This window comes from Pseudophryne corroboree, chromosome 2 (genome assembly GCF_028390025.1).
Source record: "Pseudophryne corroboree isolate aPseCor3 chromosome 2, aPseCor3.hap2, whole genome shotgun sequence".
In the NCBI taxonomy this organism is placed as follows: Eukaryota; Metazoa; Chordata; class Amphibia; order Anura; family Myobatrachidae; genus Pseudophryne; species Pseudophryne corroboree.
The window spans coordinates 279,879,891-279,902,692 of NC_086445.1; the positions used below are offsets into that span (position 1 = coordinate 279,879,891).

At 43.2% G+C, this 22,802-nt stretch overlaps 1 long non-coding RNA gene across 1 annotated transcript in view; it reads right to left on the bottom strand.

The window, feature by feature from the left end:
* Positions 1-22,802, bottom strand: part of LOC135050726 (uncharacterized) — a 200,380-nt gene that overhangs the window by 42,834 nt on the left and 134,744 nt on the right. The window contains exon 2 of the long non-coding RNA XR_010241770.1: positions 17,542-17,596. This is a non-coding gene — a long non-coding RNA (uncharacterized LOC135050726). The remainder of the gene's footprint in view (positions 1-17,541; positions 17,597-22,802) is intronic.

The following is a 22,802-nucleotide window of genomic DNA, read 5'->3' on the forward strand; positions in this document are numbered from 1 at the left end:
TCCCTAACTTAAGGAGTTTCTCATCTTTATCAATCGTGTCAATTTCTGATGACACGCTTTCTGACCATTTTCAATAGCGCGACTCACCCACGCGCAAGCAATTGTGGGCCTGAGCAGCGTACCATTGGCAACATAAATGGATTTCAATGTAGTTTCCATCTTTCGGCCTGCCGGCTCTTTTAGTGGAGCCGTGCCAGGTGCAGGGAGAATTACCTTCTTTGTCAACCTGGACAGTGTACTGTCTAACACAGGGGGTGACTCCCATTTTTTCCTGTCCTCCACCGGGAAAGGATAAGCTATCTGAATTCTCTTGGGAATACGAAATGTATTTTCGGGATTCACCCACATCCCTTCAAAGAGTGTATTAAGCTCGTGGGAAGGAGGGAAAGTGACCTTGGATTTATTTTCTTTATAGAAATAAGCCTTCTCCTGAGGTACAGGAGTGGCTTCCGTGACTATATTGTATATTTTTTGCCAATTTATGATCTATTTCTCTGGAGTCACTATCGTTGACACAAGAATCAGTGTCCGTGTCGGTATCAGTATTCACAATATTCACAAATGGTCTCTTATGTGACCCAGAGGGGTCGCCTGCGGATGGAAGAACAGAGCCCTGAAAAATCACATCCTCCAGAGATTTTCTTCAGCACTCAGCATGAGATTCAGACTTATCTAATCTCCTATTGATATAATGCATACTATCACGTATTTCTTTCACCCATGCAGGCTCTTGGTGTGCCGGCAGCGCCACCACATTACACTTCTGTGTCCCTAAAATGGTTTCCTCCGGGGAGGAACTCCCTGCCTCTGACATGTCTTACATACGTGTACAACACACACACAGACACACTGGGACTTATAGTGGACAGACCCACAGTAAAATCTGTCAGAGGGACACAGTTTAGGAGCAGCCAGTTCAGAACCCCAGCGCCAGTATCTAATGCCTGTGAACACAGAATGGCCACTGACATGCAGCGCTTTTTACACAGTAAAACACACTTGTAAAGCACCAAATTCGCTTGTGCCCCCCCCCTGTTTTGCACCCTGATACTTGTAGTCAGAGGTGAAGGAGGACCAGCGATGTGTCTGCAGCCTGAGGAGAGAGAAAATGGCACTGAGCATTGTGCTGGCTGCCTGAGGAAGAAGCTCCGCCCTTTTTACCTCAGAAACTTTTCATAACATTCATACTGGTGGGGGTAGGGCTGTGCCTGGGCATCTTATGCCCCCTTTTTGCCAGTTTATAGAGGTGTTTTTGCTGCCCAGGGTGCCCCCCCCCCCCGCGCCCTGCACCCTGCAGTGCCTGTGTGTGGGGACAGCAATGGCGCGCTGCGCTCCCGCCAGCCGCGCTGTACCTCAGCCGTCACTTTTCTTGATAGAAGATCTGTCTTCTTCTACTCACCTGTCTTCTGGCTCTGTGAGGGGGGTGACGGCGTGCTGTGGGAGTGAGCATCTAGACACGGCTAGCGTTCAGTACCCTTCAGGAGCTAATGGTGTCCTGTCAGCCAGAAGCAGAGCCATGAAACTCTTCAGGGAGTTGGTTCCTACTTCTGCCCCCTCAGTCCCACGAAGCAGGGAGTCTGTTGCCAGCAGTTCTCCCTGAAAATAAAAAAAACTAACATAAGTCTTTTCAGAGAAACTCAGTAGAGCTCCTCAGAGTGCATCCAGTCTGCCTGGGCACATTTCTAAAACTGATGTCTGGAGGAGGGGCATAGAGGGAGGAGCCAGTTCACACCCATTGAAAAGTCTTAAGAGTGCCCATGGCTCCTACGGAACCGTCTATACCCCATGGTCATGAAGTGGACCCCAGCATCCTCTAGGACGTATGAGAAATTGGTATTAGCCTTAATTATTCTCTAACCATCAGTAGTTAGATATGTTATACATGTATATTTGTAGCAAAGTAACTCATATGTACTGCATGCATGTAGATACATAGGGGGAAATTTATCAAGGTTTGGTGAGAGTACTAACCAATCAGCTTCTGTTATTTTACAGGCTATGTTTGGTTGAGGAACTAATTAGTTGGGACTTTATCTCATCGCTCTCCAAACTTTGATAGATATCCCCCATAATATCTAATCTGGCTTCATTAATAGAATTAAGGTGCATACACACGGTGAGATTCATGCTATGCACGATTCTCATAATGCGACAGGGACTAGGTCGGTATCGCAAGCATACAGTATAATGACTGTGCGTGCGATACTGGCTTTGTCCGATTTTGGCAATTTTGACTATCTTTTCTACCAGATAGTCAAAATTGACTTTCCGGCACAGTCTGTCTAGGCTTGCGATGCCGACCGTGTGGGACCGCACATCGGTATCTCATCGGGATCGCAAGGTGACTTTCACCTTGCAATCTACACTAAATTTCTTTGCGATTTTGACAATATAGTAAATGCTATATATGGAAAATGATTCCCACACATAACTTATTAAGGCGCTAATGTGTATGCAATTTAATTAAAACTGCATATGTGTGTAATCTATCCAAAAATAGAACGAGCAGCAATTAAGTCCAGTTGTGTCTGTGTACACACAACTAATCATTAGTGACAGCTGGAAATGACCACCTGCACTATAGAACTAAACACAATTTACTTTTGATTTTATGTGCTATGTAAATCTCAAATGCATAAATGAGTGAACACACACACTTTTACAATTGATTTATATACCTTTATATCTAAAATAAAAATACATATAAATTCACAAACATTTAATATAATTTAAACTAGTAAGTAAACGGCATCCAATGTTATATAAAAAATGGTCATGTGACTATTGTCATGTCGTATTGTTCATGTTGATTATATGTATCTTGATTGTAATCCACTATATTGATACAGTGTGATTTGAAAAGCCAAAATGCAACAAAGTTTCCACTTGATTATGGGCTCACCTGTCTCCGTTCTAATATATCCGTGTGATTGCTGCTTCCAAAATTTACTGTCAAAAAGTAGAGGGAATATGGACACTATAATCCCGTGATATGAATGCTCCTTTGCAGCGGGAGTGCCTGTGTGTGTGTTCAGTCATTTATGCATTTGAGATTTACATAGCGCATAAAGTCAAAAGTAAATTGTATACAGTATATGGAAAATGCTTTCTGATTAACACTGCTACTCATTAAGGGGGATTTAAAAAAAACATAATTATCTAAAATAAATTAGGAAATTGTAATATTTATGATTTTTGGATATGTTTGTCTTCTCTAGTGGCAGTTGCAGCACAGTCCAAAATTCAATTGGTTGGGAGCAACACTAACCAACTTATATGCAGGGAGTTTAAAATGGCAATGCTGTTCCAAGCAAAATATGGCTACTTTGAATAGTATTGCTCTTTTAAATTTTATAAATGAAGGCAAGTGATACAGTGTGTATAATGGTCAGACAGATTGTAATTGGAGGGAGGGGGGCATGAAAATTTTGCTATAAGACTCCCATAGGTCTAGCTACACCCCTAATGCTGAGACTAGTAGTGCCATGCAGAAAAACAGGAAAATGAAGGTGCACACTCCAAGCACTGAGCCAGGGCCGGCTCCAGGCACGTTCCACTGGAGCGGCCGAACAGGGCGCCAGCTATTTAAGGGCGGCTGCCCATTTCAAACATGGTGCCGGCCATCAGCCAATCAGGGCTCACGGCCCGGCAGCAGCGGCTCCTGATTGGCTGCTGGGCCGCGAGCTCTGATTGGCTCGAGGACCGGCACCATATTTCAGATGACCGGCGCCGGAGAGCAGCCGCAGCTCCGCAGACATCGCGGTGGGTCACGCACGGGTGAGTCTGATCCGGGGGTTGAGGGCGGTATGGGTGTCCTTTGTCCCTGCTGCCGTAGCTCGATCCCCTGCTGCCGTAGCTCGATCCCCTGCTGCCTGCATGTAGCTGAGGTCCCGGGAGCAAAGCTCCCATACCTCAGCATTCTGAACACTGAGCACCGCCCGTTCCTCTCCGCACTTGGATACAGTTATCTGGCACTGGGGGCATTTTTGTATCTGGCAGCACTGTGCGGACAATTTTGTATCTGGCAGCACTGTGGGGGCATTTTTGTATCTGGCAGCACTGTGGGGGCATTAGTGTATCTGGCAGCACTCTGGGGGCATTAGTGTATCTGGCATTCACTGTGGGGGCATTTGTGTATCTGGCATTCACTGTGGGGGCATTTGTGTATCTGGCAGCACTTTGGGGGCATAGCTGCACTGTGGGGGCATATCTGCACTGTGGGGGCATGTATGTATCTGGCACTGTGGGGGCATATCTCCACTGTGGGGGCATGTATGTATCTGGCACTGTGGGGGCATATCTCCACTGTGGGGACATGTATGTATCTGGCACTGTGGGGGCATGTATGTATCTGGCACTGTGGGGGCATATCAGCACTGTGGGGGGGGGGGGGGGCATTTATGTATCTGGCACTGTGGGGGCATATCAGCACTGTGGGGGCATTTATGTATCTGGCACTGTGGGGGCATATCTCCACTGTGGGGACATGTATGTATCTGGCACTGTGGGGGCATGTATGTATCTGGCACTGTGGGGGCATATCAGCACTGTGGGGGCATTTATGTATCTGGCACTGTGGGGGCATATCTGCACTGTGGGGACATGTATGTATCTGGCACTGTGGGGGCATATCTGCACTGTGGGGACATGTATGTATCTGACACTGTGGGGGCATATCTGCACTGTGGGGGCATGTATGTATCTGGCACTGTGGGGGCATGTATGTATCTGGCACTGTGGGGGCATGTATGTATCTGGCATTGTGGGGGCATGTATGTATCTGACACTGTGGGGGCATATCTGCACTGTGGGGGCATATCTGCACTGTGGGGGCATTTATGTATTTGGCACTGTGGGGGCATATCTGCACTGTGGGGGCATTTATGTATCTGGCACTGTGGGGGTATTTATGTATCTGGCACTGTGGGGGTATTTATGTATCTGGCACTGTGGGGTCATTTATGTATCTGGAACTGTGGGGACATATCTGGCACTGTGTGGCCATTTAAGTATCTGGCACTGCTGGGGGGCATATCATGTGTAGCTGGCACTGCTGGGGGTCATGTTATGTGTAGCTGGCACTGCATATCATGTCTATCTGGCACTGCACATTATGTGTATCTGTCACTATACTGGAGACATGGGGGGTCATTCCGAGTTGTTCGCTCGTTATTTTTTTATCGCAACGGAGCGATTAGTCGCTAATGCGCATGCGCAATGTCCGCAGTGCGACTGCGCCAAGTAAATTTGCTATGCAGTTTGACAGGAAGTGGGTGTTTCTGGGCGGAAACAGGCCGTTTTATGGGAGTGTGTGAAAAAACGCAACCGTTTCTGGGAAAAACGCGGGAGTGGCTGGAGCAACGGAGGAGTGTCTGGGCGAACGCTGGGTGTGTTTGTGACGTCAAACCAGGAACGACAAGCACTGAACTGATCGCAGATGCCGAGTAAGTCTGGAGCTACTCAGAAACTGCTAAGAAGTGTCTGTTCGCAATTCTGCTAATCTTTCGTTCGCAATTTTAATATGCTAAGATTCACTCCCAGTAGGCGGCGTCTTAGCGTGTGCAAAGCTGCTAAAAGCAGCTTGCAAGCGAACAACTCGGAATGACCCCCATTATGTGTAAGGAACACTACTGTGGCTGTTATGTGTAAGGCTGCTAATTGTGTGCGTAGAGGGGGTGTGAAAATATATTTATTTATAGTTTGGTGATATGAAGTTACGAGGCCACGCCCACTTTTCCAGAGACCACACCCACTTTTCAAGGAGAGGGGTGGGGGCGCTTTCACATTTTCTCGCTCAGGGTGCTAGTAGGCCTGGAGCCGGCCCTGCACTGAGCATACTGATAATCCAAACATTTACAATAAACATTGCAACCATGCCGTATAATGTGAATAATGGACACTACTGTGCAGTGTAAAGTGAATTGCTACTATTCTGTGGCCACACCCCTTCCTCACAAAGTCATAGCCCTTTATTTTTGATCGTTGATAGTCCAAGATAGTTGGTGATAGGACCAAGTTGTACAGTCCCCGAAATTGCGCTCCCCAACTGGAGGCCACTCATTTCTACCACACATATTCCTGAAGAAGGACATGCATATGGTGAAATGCATTAGACTTACTGTGTGGTCTCTGACCTGCTATGTGTTGTGGGACTCCTTTGGTGGCCTCCAGTTGGGGAGCACAATTTCCAGGATTGTGCAACCTTGGTCCTATTACCAACTCTCTGGACTCTGGGTTGGCGAGCCTGTATCCCATTTAATCTGAACTGGGGAGAGAGTTGCATAGGCTTTTAAACCTTGTTATACTGTGAGTCCATTTGTATTATTAAAACTGCCTTTTTCTCAAAGATCTCTGCAATAGCACTGTGTCTTGCTGTGTACCCCATATTTCCATACCATGAGGTGTGGACAGCAGGGGGTACAGTACATGCTTGTCTTTTATAAATAAGTGGAACCGGTGAAGCCTTTCAATTCATTATCAGCGTGGATACTAAGCAAGGAACCATATCTATGTGAGAAATTAGGAGCACATTGCTTCCTTTGGCATATTGTGGACGTCTCTGCTTTAATGAAGGTGATTAGAATCTGACTGACTCACATAAGCATCACCAGGGGAATAGGTACCACTTAGCAGCAGTCTGCATGCATGTAAATTTATGGTAGGTTCTCCAAATGCAGGTGAAGTAATGTTATATACTGTATTGCATCGATGTCAGGTAACAGAAAATACATTTTTTTTTATTGTTCCCTTTTGTATCATAAGTATAAAGATAAATTACAGTATATTAACATTATTGGATGTACTGTAGATTCAACTATTATATACATATCATACGTTTTTCTTGTCTTGATAATTTATTTATTTATTAGTAATTACAGCTCCATGTATTCCATAGTGCTATTGTGTTCAGAGCCCAGTGATTTGTGACTATTGAGTGAATGTATGATACAGTGCATACAGGAAATATGGGAGTAAAATAACTTTCAGATTCCTGGTGATAGGCAAACATAAAGTGCAATACCAGGCACTAAAACCATCAACATGTTAAAGTTACAATAAAATGATGGTAACACCACGTGCAAAGATAAACTAGATTTATGTTACTTGTAGATCTCAGTATGGACAATAACATATTTGTATAGCTTTGTAACAGTGCTTCCACCATTTAAAATAACCATCACTGTATGTTACTTACAGAGGTACCCTAATGCTGTGTGGTCACACCAAACAGCCTCTCTCACCGTCCCAGGTCCCAAGGCAGGCGCCTTTCTCACTCAAAATTGCCTCTATTTGCATAAATAACAACTGGGGGGAAATTTTAGGTTGATTTTGGACAATTTGCGGGTTTTTGCAAAAAAGACGCAATTTTGCAAATCACTAATTTACTATGGATTAATTTGCATAACGTCAAGTGTGACTTTGTACTCCAAATCGTTGCAATTCACCATCAGTACAAATAACATTGGAATTATTAGATATTGCAATTTAAAAAAAAAAAAAAAAGATTTGTCAAACCGATCCACCTCACGGCAAAATTGTGACACAGATGCACATCAATGCGCTAAATCAATGCACTGATTTTTTTTGAGTGTGTTCACATGGAACAACCATTTTTTTGTCTTAAGCAGGGTACACACTAGATCACAGGTTCTCAAACTCGGTCCTCAGGACCCCACACGGTGCATGTTTTGCAGGTCTCCTCACAGAACTGCAAGTGAAATAATTAGCTCCACCTGTGGACCTTTTAAAATGTGTCAGTGAGTAATTAATACACCTGTGCATCTGCTGGGTTACCTGCAAAACATGCACTGTGTGGGGTCCTGAGGATCGAGTTTGAGAACCCCTGCACTAGATCATGTAGTGGACCATGTGCCCGATTCCGACACATCATCCACAATATCGTCTAGTGTGTATGCACTTTGTCGCTGACTATGCTCGCTCCGTCAGTGACATCATCTGTTGGACCTGCATGTATGTCTGATGGGCGAATAAGAAGTAGGGGACCCCCATATTAAGACTTACTTATTTGTAAAGAAAAGGACAATTATATTACTACAATAATACAAAAAGAGTTTAATAGAAGCAAAGAATAAAAAAATTCACATGGACAGTATTGATGATGAAAAAGTAGAAATGTAAAAAAGACAAATGCAAAACATATATAAGGGAGTTATCAAACTGAATGAAACTCTTTTCAGTCTTTAGTAAGCCACCCATTCCCACACATCCCCTTAAATTGCCTGGTGGGTAAACTGAAGCAGTTGCCCATGGCACCACATTTCTATCCACATACAGTATATAATATTATGGTTATGATATAATGGTACAGTGAAAAGGTCGACAGTGTTTAGGTCGCACCAAATGGTTGACATTCTTAGTCGACATGGTCAAAAAGGTCAACACGGAAATGGTCTTTACATTGAGTTTTTTATGTTTTTTGGTGTGGAACTTTCCCTTCCAGCATATGGAACACTAATTGGTCTACTGTTTTGCTCACCATGCTTTGGGCAAGGATGCTATTCCCAATCGTAGTCCAGTATGAAAAAGTTGATAAAATGAAAAATATTAAATAAAACGCATGTCGTCCTTTTTTATGTGTCAACCATTGGCACATCAAGCTTTTGACCATGTGCATGTCGACCATTTGGTGTTGACTCTAAACCTCTCATACGGATACCAAATATTAGGCAGTTATAAAAAGGAAGCACAGACATAGCTAACCATGTAGGAGTCCATGAATCTCTTACGCTTACAGTATCTATGTAATGTGTCCTCTGGTTGTGTGTGCTTTACTAGGTCAACATTAATGAGTTGAAATGTCAACATGCTTATCATATCAGCATTCAGCATGTATCCACTGCTGAAATGTCAGGATGGGGTCTGGGACTCCAGGTCGACAACAAAAAGGTCAACACACCTTAGGTCGACGCCAATTGGTCGACACACCTTAGGTCGACATGGACAAAATGTCGACATGGACAAAAGGTCGACAGGAACAAGGTCGACATAAAAAAAGGTCGACATGAGTTTTTTATGTTTTTTTGGTGTAGTTTTCTTCGTAGAGTGACCGGGAACCCCAATTAGTGCCATGCTTCGGGCATGGTGCCTTCGCTTCGCTCGGCAAAGATTACCGTTCCAATCGTACTCCACGTGGATCGTTAAGTATGAAAAGGTTCCAAAAAAGAAAAAAATTGTGAAAAACTCATGTCAACCTTTTTCCATGTCGACCTTGTTCCTGTCGACCTTTTGTCCATGTCGACCTAAGGTGTGTCGACCAATTGACGGCGACCTGAGGTGTGTCGACCTTTTTGTTGTCGACCTGGAGTTCGGATACCGTCAGGATGATAGAAAGTCAGCAAACAGTCCCTAGTGGTCTAGCTGTCACCTTGTCCCAGCAACATCCAGGTTCCACAGTCACGTGGGGAGCAGTTTCTCTTGGAGATATATGACAATTGGCATTTATGGTGAGCATTCTCCCCTATCCCTAATTCCTACCCCCTGACCCTCCTCCTGAAGCCTAACCCTATCCGCCTTCCATAGACTAACACTAACCCTAATCCTCCAATTCCACAACCTAACCCAACCCTCTGTAGTCTACCCCTAACCCCCCAAGTGTCTAACCCTAACCCTGCCATCCTGCAGCCTAACACTAATGTCAACATTCTGAGAATGTTGGGATCTCAGAGGTTAACTTTTCAGATGTTAACTTTGTACACATGTCAACATTCATATTGAAAGACTGAGGGGGCTGCTGTACATGGACAGACCTCTCTCCGCTCATTTTATTGTAATTTGCTACAGTCACTGCTAACTTCTGTCCTTGCTCACAAGCCCCCTTTATGGTCCCCTTGAGCAGAAGAGTCTTGGAATGTGTGATAGCAAATTAAAGTTTGTATATAGGGAGCTAAAGCTCTGCTGTTGAATCTAATATAAGTAAAGAAAGGAGAGCAGTAGTTGTTTTAGGGAAGTGCACTAATTGCTAAAATAAAACTTTAAGGGAAGTATCTATCAAAGCTTGGATAGAGATAGAATTGTAAGAGATAAAGCATTGCAATCACATTAATTCCTCCTTTGCCCCCTCAGCTGTGCTGATGGGCATCAGCACATGTGCAAGCTGGAGCCACTGGGGGTGGGGGGCACCACCTTTGCCTCATGGTCGCTGATATAAACTTACGTCCCTCGTGTATGGTGCTACCACGATGTCCAATTGAAGCCGCATAGGGTCAGTCAGTGAAATGTGCCAGAAACCACCAAAGCCAAGATTGAGATACTGTGTGAGGGGTGAAGTCTCTTGAAGCCCAGTGCTGCTTATAAGGGGAGATACCATACAGTGCCATGTAGAAAAAAATGCCTATGAGAGGGATAAAAGCTTTTGACTACCATAAAGAGGAGAGTCCCTAAGCCTTGCAGCCATCGGAGGGTGGGAGGGGTTTTACTGCACTTCACTATCATAAATGAGAAAAAGACCTGGTGGGGAGGACCTGATGTCCAAAATGTCATGTGTGCCACCTGATGACATGTCTAAAGATTGGAAAGGAGAAAGTAAGGCCTTATGCTACATCTTGCTGAAACCATATTTGTATTGTTCTACAAGTCATGTGATGGAGCAATGAAAGGGTTGGCCATCCTCATTTTACTTTTATTGCAATCCAAGATATGTGCTAAAGGAAGAATACATAAAGACAGGTTTTTTTTCTGTGAATATAACTGGTCTGGCACCAAACATATTTGTAAAACCTGCATGGCGGGGACCCCTTGGTCATTATTGCCCCCACCAACAAGCTAACCAGGGCAAAGTAAGAAGAAAAGAGGAGGTGCACTACCCAAGGCACCTCAAACCACCTACACAGTGACCAATTTACTTTTTAAATAATGTATCTGGCGAGTGGGTAATTGTACTAATCCCCCCCCCCCCATCTCCCTTTTGATGGTAAGTCTGCAGTGTATAGAAAAAAACTGTTCTCTCATCGTTACAGCTTTATAATAAATATCTTTATCTTCTATCATTTATTTGCAAATGTTTTTAACAGATGATATTTAATGTAATAACACGTGATGAGCAAAATTCAATAAAATACAATTTTAGTGTCACAGTGACTTTATATCAAATGCTAGGGAGTGCATTAACTGATACTTGTTACCTAGCAACACCGTGTGTAAAAGTCTAAAAACCTTTGGGTCATTGTTTGACGTGTTCCCTGTACGTGTTGTACAGGGAACACGTCAAACAATGACATATCTATTGTAGGTATTTATATAATACAGTAAGTGAACATTTTGCTAAATAAAGTCAGTGTTATCCTGACATAGTGCAGTTCATCACTTCACCATACTGACCTGGCAATCTATAATTGTGACTTGTAGTACAACTGTGTGTACAATTGTTCTGGAAGAAAGTAAGACAGTGACACACAAGTGCTTTTTATATGCTGTACGTATGTGCTTTAAACTTGTAAACAACAAAGTTCATTGTGGTTATACAACACGTGTCCTCTAATTACAGAATTTGTACATTTCTGCCTTGATGACATACTAGTCTTTTTCTGTTTCTGTAGCAGAACATCATTTTACCATCATTTGTATTATATCTTTCTTTGGGGATGCTGTCACCATGTCGACAATCACAATATCGACAGTTATGATGTTTAAACATCTGAGGAAAGTCAACATGTTCATAATTTTTTGACATTTGAAATGTCGACATTCTGCAGGGAGCGAATGGTTTGGATTAGTCTATTGCAAGGGAAGGTTAGGGTTAGGCACTAGGGGAAGGTTTAGGTTTAGTCTGTGGGAGGTACTGGATGAGTTAGGAATAGGTTGTGGGATGGGAAAGTTAGGATTAGGGTGCAGCATGGGAAAGTTAGCGTTAGGCTGCCCAATAGGAAGGTTGTGGTTAGGCACTCAGGGAAGGTTATGGTTAGGCTGTGGAAGGGGGAGGGTTTAGGTACTAGGGTTAGGGTTGTCACTAGGCGGAGGGGTTATGGTAAATCTTTGAAATGGGAAGGTTAGGGACTAGGGGAAGGTTAGTTAGACTATGGGAGTGGAGCATTAGGCAGTAGGAGGAGGGTTAGACACTAAGGATGGGTATACTGTAGGTTAGGCTGTTGGAGGTGAGGGTTAGGCACTATGGGGATGGTTAGGCATAGGCTACGGGATGGGAAGCTTAGGGTTAGGCACTAGGTCCTAACCCATTCCCCCCACAGCCTATCCCTCCGCCTAGTGCCTAACCCAAACCCTCCCCCTAGAGCTTAACCCTCTTCTGCCTTACCCTAATCCTATACCTCACTTTAGTGCAGGGATAGGAAATAAGTGGCCCGACAGCTGTTGTAGAACTACATATCTTAGCAATAATTTTGCTCTTTGGCCATACTTACTGTTGCAGGGAACAGTTTTAGCATGGCCAAATAGCAAAGCTATTGCTGGGATATGTAGTTCTACAACAGCTGGAGGGCCGCTTATTGCCCACCCCTGCAGTAGGGGGATGGGTTAAGGTTAGGCTGTGTGTGTATATATACTAGCAGTACCTGCCTGTTGTTGCCATGTTATTAATAATGTTTTTCAATGATACATTTTTTCGTTACCATTTTTTAGTTTACTCGCCTGTCTTAATATCTTCTAGTTCATTATTTGAGTAATATTTATTTTAGTAATGAAATAATGTTGAAAAACAGATATCTTAACAAAAGTGCGTAGATGATGTAATATGAAAATTCTTAAAGATAGTATGAACACGTCTGACGCACAAGTAGCCCACTCGCAGAGTGCCCGTGGGACTGGGAGTGCTATAGACGTAGGCTTGAATATGTCTCACTTGCACACATTTAGTCTTTATTGGGTGTGTAGTGGTAGTGACGCAGCAACAAAGTATGCATGCATAGGCAGATACAGAGGGGCACCAAGGCATGTGCCCCCCTGTCATTTAGAAAAATTTTAATTTACAAAGACCCACACAGGTAATAGGGAGGGGGATCGCCTGCCTAAGTCTGCTACACCGTAGTTAGGGACATATAGGTGACAGGCAAAGCATATTAGTTCCCTCAGCGCACTGCACCCTACAACACTGAGTGGCTCCTCAGTACCGGCAGTGACGTGCAGTGAGGTCAGAGACTGGGGAAGCACAAATGGTGGAGGCGTTCAGTGCCAGGAGCCTGTCTCACTCCCCTACACAATTTAACTGTTATGTCCCTGCACTACATCCATCAAAATCAGTTCAATAGTTGTCGAGTTTATCCCACACACCTTGACTCTATATCCACAGGACAGTCTCTAGGTGTGTTCACACAGCCCTTTTCTTTTCTGTATGGGGGATACCTCCAGCCAGACAATATCACCTGTTTCCCAGCACATTCCCTGCTGATACTGCCTGTGTGTGTGTGTGTGTGTGTGTGTGTGTGTGTGTGTGTGTGTGTGTGTGTGTATATATTGTGACAAGAACACTGGGATAGTGTTTGAGGGCAGGTATGTTTGTCCCAGGTTCTTGTCTTACATGTTTTAGAAAATGAAAACTTCTAGGAAAATGCTTTTGTTTTGTTAGAACCTTTTCAGTTTGCTGGAAAAGCTGGATAAGGGCCATGAGAGAGAGATAAGGCGAGTTCCAGACATTGAACCCAGTTCGGGTCTTTGGCCTCACAGAAGGCTAATCAGGCTTTCAGCTGTGTAAGAGTGTTATAGAGCTGCTGGCCTGATTAGGGTGTGCAGACTGCCTGGGAAGACTGCAGGATTTCTGTGAGAGAAACACGCTTCCTGATACAAGTGAGCTATACAGTGTTTACTGGAGAACTCTGTGTTTTTGTTTAGTGATAGTTAGGAACATCTTGTGTTTAGTTAGTGCCGGACAGGAAAGGTATTTTCTTTTGGTGTTTGTTTTATTTTCTGTATAATAAAACTGGCAGGGGCCAGTTGTACCAGAAACTGGACTTGTGTGGTTCCTCAGCTGCTGCGTGCTGCCATTTACCCCAGGAAATGGCACCTTGAACCCTTACAGTGTTACAACTTATACACACACACACACGCATTTTGTCAGGATTTCTTTTGTAGATAGTGTAACATTTGTATCGATGTAATTTGTTGCAAAATGGGAAGCTGTACTCTAAATGATACAAAATTTGATTTAAGAGTTGTGCGATAGATACTAAGCCATGCCACCATAACAGTTGAATTACTGGAGTTCCTGTAAAATAAACGGTTATATTTTTTGTTGGTGTGAATAATCTCTGTAAACGATTACCGTTTGAATTTGTATACACCAGGACATACTTTATTTGGGAAGGACAGAATGGGAAGATTTGGAGGAAGGGTAGCAATGTATATAAAAAAAAGAATAAATACTACTTTAATACAAAGTATTGAAGAAAAAACCCTTTGGGTGACCATAGAAACAGGGGAGAAGTCGATTCTTCATATTGGGGTGATATACAGGCCGCCAGGTCAGGAAAAGGAACTGGGCAAGAACCTATTTCAGGACATCACTAAAATGGCATTAAAAAAAGAGGTAATAATCATGGGAGTGTTTAATCTTTCTGATGTAAACTGGTAGGTGTCTGTTGCTAGTTCCACTAGAAGTAGAAACATTCGGAATTCCTTGCAGGGAGCATCCCTCTAGCAATTGGTGAGGGAGCCCACTCGGAAAGACACAATATTAGACTTAATACTTACAAATGCAGACAGAATATCTGACATAAAAGTGGGTGAAAACCTGGGATCTAGTGACTCAACCCATACAAAAATAAAGATGTTAGATTTTAGAAAGGCTGAGTTTGTAGGGATGGGAAAATGTGTAAGTGATTCTTTGGCAGAGTGGAGGAACTTGGAAGGAGTGCAGGAGAGGTGGGAAACAGTAAAAAGTGCAATATAAAAGGCAACAGACCTTTGTATCAAAAGTGTTAGAGAAAACACAAGGAAAAGGAAGCCAGTGTGGTTTGTGAAAAAAGTAGCAAGTATTATGAAAGCAAAAAAGATGGCATTTAAGAAATATAAGCAGACACAAAATAATGAAGACTAAGAGATATATCTTGTTAGACAGAAGGAGACTAAGAAAGTAATCAGATGTGCAAAGGCACAAGCTGAGGAGAAAATGTCCCAGTCAGTGGGTAAAGGAGGCAAAACTTTCTTTCGGCATATAAGCGAAAGGAGAAAACCAAAAGGCAGAATAATAAGACTTAAGACAGAGACTGGGAGCCTTGTTAAGGGAGACAGTGTAATAGCAGATCATCTTAATAATTAGTTTTGCTCATTATTCACTACTGAAAGAGAGGGGAAGGGGCCACAGTTAATTTGCAGGGATATTCAGAAAAATAAAACAAGTACATTTACATAGGAGAAGGTTCTAACAGAACTCTCAAAGCAGAAAGTGGATAAATCAATGAGGCCAGATGGGATACATCCAAGGATACTAAAAGAGCTTAATGGAGTGCTGCTAACACCATTAGCAGCATTATTCAACCAGTCACTAGCTACATGAGTAATTCCAGAGGACTGGAAAAGAGCGAACATAGTCCCACTGCACAAAAGTGGAAGCAAGGAAGATGCAAGCAACTACAGACTCAGTGAGCCTTACATCAGTAGTAGGGACATTGATAGAAACACTCTTAAAAGAAAGTAGTAGATTATCTCAAATCCAGCAGTTTACAGGATCGCAAACAGCATGGATTCACTGGGGTGGAGATCATATCAAATAAACTTTATTGACTTTTGACTGTGTGACAAAAGTAATTAATAAAGGTGGGGCCATAGATATAGCTTATCTAGAATTTAGTAAGGCTTTTGACACATTGCAGACTGCTAAATAAACTTGAAAGCATGGGATTGGAGACTAAGATGGTTGAATGGATAAGATCTTGGTTGCAGGATAGAAAACAGAGGGCTGTAGTAAATGAAGTGTATTCACAGGAGGGAAATGTTACCAGTGGAGTACCCCAGTGCTTTTTAATATCTTTATTGGTATTATTACAAATGGCATTATAGGGAAAGTATGGCTTTTTACAGATGACACAAAGGTATTCAACAGGGTAGACACACCATGAGGGGTACAACAAATTATTGATGATCCAGGTAGACTAGAGGAATGGTCAAGAGCACGGCAAGTACAGTTTAATGCCCAAAAATGCCAAATCATGCACTTGGATCTCAAAAATCCAAAGTAAATATATTAATTAACTACCTGTGACTTAAAGGTAGGTAAGCAATGTAACAAAGCAAGGAGGATGGCTTGTCAGATGCTTGACTGCACAGGAGAGGAATCGGCAGCAGAAAGAATAATGCCACTGTATACAGTATGCCATTGGTACGGCCTCATCTAGAATACTGTGTTCAATTCTACAGGCCGCATCTTCAAAAGGATATTAATACATTACAGACTGTACAAAGGCAACAAAAATGGTGCTTGGCATACAGTACATCACAAAATTTACCCAGAAACTCTAAAATAATCTCAATATGTATACTTTGGAGAAGAGAAGTGAAAAGGGGGACGTGATTGAAACTTTCAAATATATCAAGAATTTTAACAAAGTCCAGGAGGGAAACATTCTTCAAATGAAGAGAAGTATTAGAACACGAGGGCATGCACGGAAACTGGGGGGGAGGTTCAGGGAAAATTTGAGGAGAAATAACTTCACAGAAAGGGCATTGAACAAACTGAGGTATAAATATGGTAAAAAAGGGACACACTAGATGGGCCAAGTGGTTCTTATCTGCTGTCAAAGTCTATGGTTCTACGTTAAGCCATTTATATGTCTTTTATGAACCAATATTATTTGAGGAATAGTTTCCTTGAATCAAGAAAATATATTTGAAATATTTTTTTGCAAATGAAATAATCATCCTTATTTCTCTGGTGCAGTAAGAAAATAAAGAGACCTGAAGCAGAGCGGAAGGATCAGACCTTACCTGGTAAAGTATGATAACAACACAACACACCTTTACATCACCTATCGGGTTGTGTTATGATATCAGCAACATGAATAGAATAATGGGTATTGCGTTATGTGATTTGGGCACAGCATCCATAGCTCTGAGTCATGGTAAATTATAGAATTTATAAACTATATAGAATTTGCCTTTCACAGTAAACATAGACAACTGGAGTACATTGTACTTACCATAATGCAACAGTTATTGTATTAAAACATGAAATAACAAACCTTAACATATTTATCTTTTCCTATCAACTTCTGGCACAAAACTGCTTGTTCATGCTTATATAATTTCTCCAATGGATTATGCAAATGCTTTGAATGACATCCTCGGTGCACGTCTGATAAAGTTAGTTCCGAACCTAGTAGTTAATTAAATGTGTGGCGGAGTTTAGTTTTAAGTCATTGTTCCGCTCTCTCACTGATTGCACAAATCCATTTATTTCAATATTGAATCCAAATATCTTTTTTTGAAAATAAAAACATAAGTGACTGAAGCTAAACTTAGAAGTGATCATTTAAATTGAAAATAGTTTGCAAAGAAGAGATGTGCTACAATTTTTCTGTCCCACAATATAGATTATTTGATAGTAATTAGGGTGTCAGAGAACTACAAGTGACATCTTACCTTGAAAAATCTGACCGGTAGGGCAGGCTGGATTTGTGGCTCCACGACAGCTAGCCTAAAATAGAATAAGTCATTAGCTGGTAAGGCATGCTGGAACTTGTAGCGCCACAACAACTGATGAGCAGCAGGTTGCCCATCTCTGCTCTACACTGGTGCAGATTGGCCATACAGCTCTCCAGGAAAATTCCTGATAGGCTGGCATGTCTGTGGGGCCTATTTTGTGTGTTATCATGTGACCCCCCCCCCCCCCCACACACACACAGACACACATAACAGGCAGCCCACCGCACTCATTTCACTGCATTGTCCCCATTCATTATGTTATTCCATCTCTGCAGTACAGCAACTCTACCATCTGATGCTGCCATGTCAGGCCACTTCTACACAATGTTACAGGGCTACTTTTAGATTCCAATCTGCCCCTGGTCTCAGACACAACTGCAGCAAAAGATTCAAGTAAGGCCGCAATTACGTACAATCTGGCCCTATAAGAAGGGATCCTGCCCCCCTCATTAGACTAAACCCCCATTAGGGCTGCTTCCAGAAATTTCCCAGGCTGGTTTTCCATCGCAATACGCCTCTGGCTCTACATCATCAGGTTTACTAACTGCCTTTATGTTTCCCTCTTAGTATTCTTCTCCATTCAGATCTTTCATGTAATTTAAATCATGCTGGTGCTGTATGTACATATTATTATTATTATTATTATTATTACTTACTGAAACGGAATTTGTAGGTCATACTGTAGCTCCTTGCATGTAAAGCAACCCTTTCATTTTATTATATATTTCTAATTTCAAGATTATAAATGCATTAATGTCTCTACAGGCATTCATAAAATTGCTCCTATATCAACTAGAACTTGTCACATATGTTATTATTCGATTTAATATTTGGACCCCACCAATAATTCATAAATCAGTTTACTTTGTAAGGACAAAACATTCTTGAAAATTTGTAGCTAAGTTACAATACACATCATACATTATGGCCCTCATTCCGAGTTGATCGCTCGCAAGGCGAATTTAGCAGAGTTGCTCAGGCTAAGCCTACGCCTACTGGGAGTGAATCTTAGCTTCTTAAAATTGCGACCGATGTATACGCAATATTGCGATTACAAACTACTTAGCAGTTTCAGAGTAGCTTCAGACTTACTCGGCATCTGCGATCAGTTCAGTGCTTGTCGTTCCTGGTTTGACGTCATAAACACACCCAGCGTTCGCCCAGACACTCCCCCGTTTCTCCGGCCACTCCTGCGTTTTTTCCGGAAACGGTAGCGTTTTTATCCACACGCCCCGAAAACGCCGTGTTTCCGCCCAGTAACACCCATTTTCTGTCAATCACACTACGATCGCCGGAGCGATGAAAAAGCCGTGAGTAAAAATACTATCTCCATTGTAAAATTACTTGGCGCAGTCGCAGTGCGAATATTGCGCATGCGTACTAAGCGGAATTTCACTGCGATGCGATGAAAAATACAGAGCGAACGACTCGGAATGAGGGCCCATATTCCTGTCTGCTCTTACACCAAGCTTCTCCTAAAACCTCTGCACTGAAAGCTGCAGCCATCTGTACTGCCAGAGAAATATTCCATAGTGCATACCTCCCAACTGTCCTGATTTTGGCGGACAGTCCCATTTGTCTGGAGAGCTAGTGGAGAAATTGCCCATAGCAACCAATAAGCTGCTACATATAATTTTATAGAATGCACTTTAGAAATGTTACCTCAACACTGATTGGTTGCCATGGGCAACTTCTTCACTGGCTCACTTCACCACTCTTTTCACTGTTTCATGAATAGACCCCTAGATGTTTTGGGTTGTTAGGGCAGGGACATGCAATGAGGTAAATGGCTCGGGAGGCACTGACTAGTACCAGAGCCAGATTTACACACAATAAGGATTCATGTGGGAATTATACACAGCTGCAGCAGTATATACTACTGGAAATTTGGTGAGTTTTGACCAGAGATGTGCAGAGATAGGCAGGTGAGGCAGTGCCTCACCTGTCATAGACTTTATACTCCAGAGTTTTGAATAATGCAAGAAAATATTTCTAATAGATTCTTTGTATTTTTAATATACTGTAGTTTGGGTGTAGCATGGCTGACCGGCGGTCAGGAGACCACCGGTCAGCTTACCGACGCCGGGATCCCGGCGGGAAGAGGCGAGTGCAGCAAGCCCCTTGCGGGGTCGCTGCGCTCGCCAAGCTGCGGGCTCGGTGGCAACCTACGGTCGCCACGGGTTCTATTACCACTCTATGGGTGTCGTGGCATGCCGACCAGCGGGATAGTGAGGGGTCGGGATGCTAGAGGAGGTCATGTGATGTCGGTCTCCCGACCGCCGGTCACATGAATACCACCCCTGTAGTTTATATAGTTAAAACTCTGGAGTATACGTTAGTACAGTATGACAGGAAAGGCTCTGCCTCACCTCACTGTGTTGGAGTAACAGCAAATACTTCTACCTATTGCTAACACAACTATATGTACACCATTGATGATTAGTAGGATCGGATTGGCTATGTAATCTGCTGGCCAGATGCTGTAGTATATTTGTAAGGCATTTTCAACCTTCAATTGAAACAAGAATTGTAGTGCGTTACAGGAGGAATTGAAGTGGGAGTAGAGCAGAGATGAAGTGTGGCACTGTATATGTTTTATAAAGATCTGTTGATCTAGAGTAGTGGAACCGGAATGGTCTATATGCATAGTTGTAAAAAAGGGAGATATAAGAAATACTTTACATATTCCCACCAATTTAAGTGATACATTGCCATTTTAATTTTATATAATAAAGCAATGTTGTTTTATGGCTGCAAAATGTGACTACCTTCTGTTTTAGAGAACATTTGTCAGGTTTTATTTACAGTGGAGGTCATCTTAGACACCTCACTAGGTAAAAAATTGACCCTACACCCGAACCTCTGTAAGGTGTGTGTGTGTGTGTGTGTGTGTGTGTGTGTGTGTGTGAGATTTTGAGTTTGCCATGAAGCCATTTATCTCTATCCATGCTCTGTGCTTTGTACATGCCACAATATTTAGTGTATTAGTAAGAAGCCCCTATTTTTGTGTATCATATATTGTGGCTTCTGATTGTTCCCATCCCAGCACACCCCTCCAAAGCGGTTTAAAGTAATCTGGGAGTGAAGCGTTTTAATGTCTTAATTTTAAATTAATGCTTATTAGTACTGATACCTTATTAAGTTAATTAGCTAGTCATAGGGCCTTATTCAGTGTGCTACATAAGTGCAATGTGCTACAAGTTGCATTTTGTAATGTACATGCACAATTGTCACAATTAGCTTTTTTTTTATCCTATGACTGCTGTGTGACTGTGTATGTCTAGTGGCCAAGTCCCAGAATGGAATGGACAGTGGGTATGTATACCAGAACAGTGGGCCAAAGTACAGAAAGGGTGTGGTGTGGGCATGTAGTTGCAATCTACATGGCCAGAGAGTACAGTGGTTGTAAATGTGGATGTAATAGCAGTCAGCTCACATTTATATCTGCTGTCTGCCTTGATCTACTGACTGTGTCTGCAGACGCAGCACTGGATCAACATCGCTAACATCGGACGCATCATTGAACATCTGAGTAGAGTAACCCTCAGGTCCGGAAAAACTACGCTGCCGGGGCCAGTGGAACTGCATCCGAGAACGCAGCCACTGACTTTGGCATGCCGCCAAAATGCACCTCCATTTTGAGTAATGCTGTCAGCCTCCTCTCCCAAAGGCCTGCAGCATGTTAATCATGCTGCAGCGTCCGGAAAGCAACCTTTAATGAAGTCTTTGATGAAACGCATTAGGGCAGGGCATTGCACATGTGCAGTATGGCCCGGTCCTGCATCATCAGATGTACAGTAGTATGGCTGCAGCAGACGTCAGGAGATTGGCAGTCTGCAGCCTGGGAAGCAGGGAGGGGGCAGCGAAAGTCTCTATTTCACAAAACTGATGTCAGGTTTGTATTTATGTGTGGATCTGGTTTCAAGTCGCTGGCTGGAGTGAAGTCTGGGGTGCTCGACTGAGAGCTGGATGGTCTTACATAGGTTCTGCTCATGGAGATCTGGATCAAGGGAATGCACTGTGTGTGGGATAGTGAATGAGTAACTCGCTGCTGGCAGACAGAGGCACTGGTGGAGCAGCCAAGACTAAATAGGAACCAGAATGGAATACTGGAAGTCATAGGCACAGAAAAGGAATGAATGCAGGAAGAGCTAGCAGTTGATTGTGGCCAGGCTAAAACCGGATTAGAGCTGAGAAGGTCATAAACCGGAATATCTCTGGGTAGAAATGTGAGAATACACAGGGCGGTGTTGGAGCGGGAGACACAGAACCAATCTGGAAAAGGAGATGTCTTTGGACAAAACCGTAGCTAGAGATGCCTGGGACCGGACTGGAAGCAGTGATGCAGAGGCATTTCTATAATGGGTGCAATGTGTGCGTTGCACACAGGCCCCTGGGTCCAGGCGGATCCACACTGCACACATTTTTAATACTTACCTTTCTGGAGTCCAATGTCATCATGTCAAAAATCGCTGCCAAAATGGCCGCCACGCATGCGCAGTAGCCAAATTGGTATCCGGGACATGACAGACGCATGCGCAGTAGATTTCTTCACAATGCTGGAGACTACTGTGATGTACAGAGGAGGGGGTCCACCCGGAGGTGCACATGGGCCCCCTCCTCTGTTAAAATGCCCCTACAGTGATGTATCTGGATCCGACTGGAACCGGTGAAGTCTCTGAACCAGACTGCAACTGGGAACTGGACAAGACTGGCTGTGGGTTGTGGCTGGGCCAGAACTGATAATGCAGCTTGGATGGTAACTGAACTGAGTGTAGCAATGTGGATCTCAGGTAATACTGGACACAGTGAGAACTGTGATAGGCTTTACTTTGACTGACTATAGCTGAGTTTGGAAAGAACTCGAATGATAACTGGATACCGATGGTAGGAGTCAGAACTGCTGGGTGCTAAAACAATGGGCAGAAATATAGCTGAGTACTTGCTGAATCAAATGTAACTGCTGGGAATTCAGGTGTTTTCAGCACACCAGGATACAAGATCTTACTATGCAGTAGCATTGCTTGAAAGTCTATTATTATCACTGCAGTCAGGCTCCTTCCAGCTGGAGACAGATGAATTCACTGGAAGATTATTAGTCTGAAGTGAGATTAAGCAGAAAAGACACAGGCACAAGCTAGGGCTGAAGATACTGCAGACTTCGAACTTTGGTGAACTCTGCAGGTTACTGAAATCAG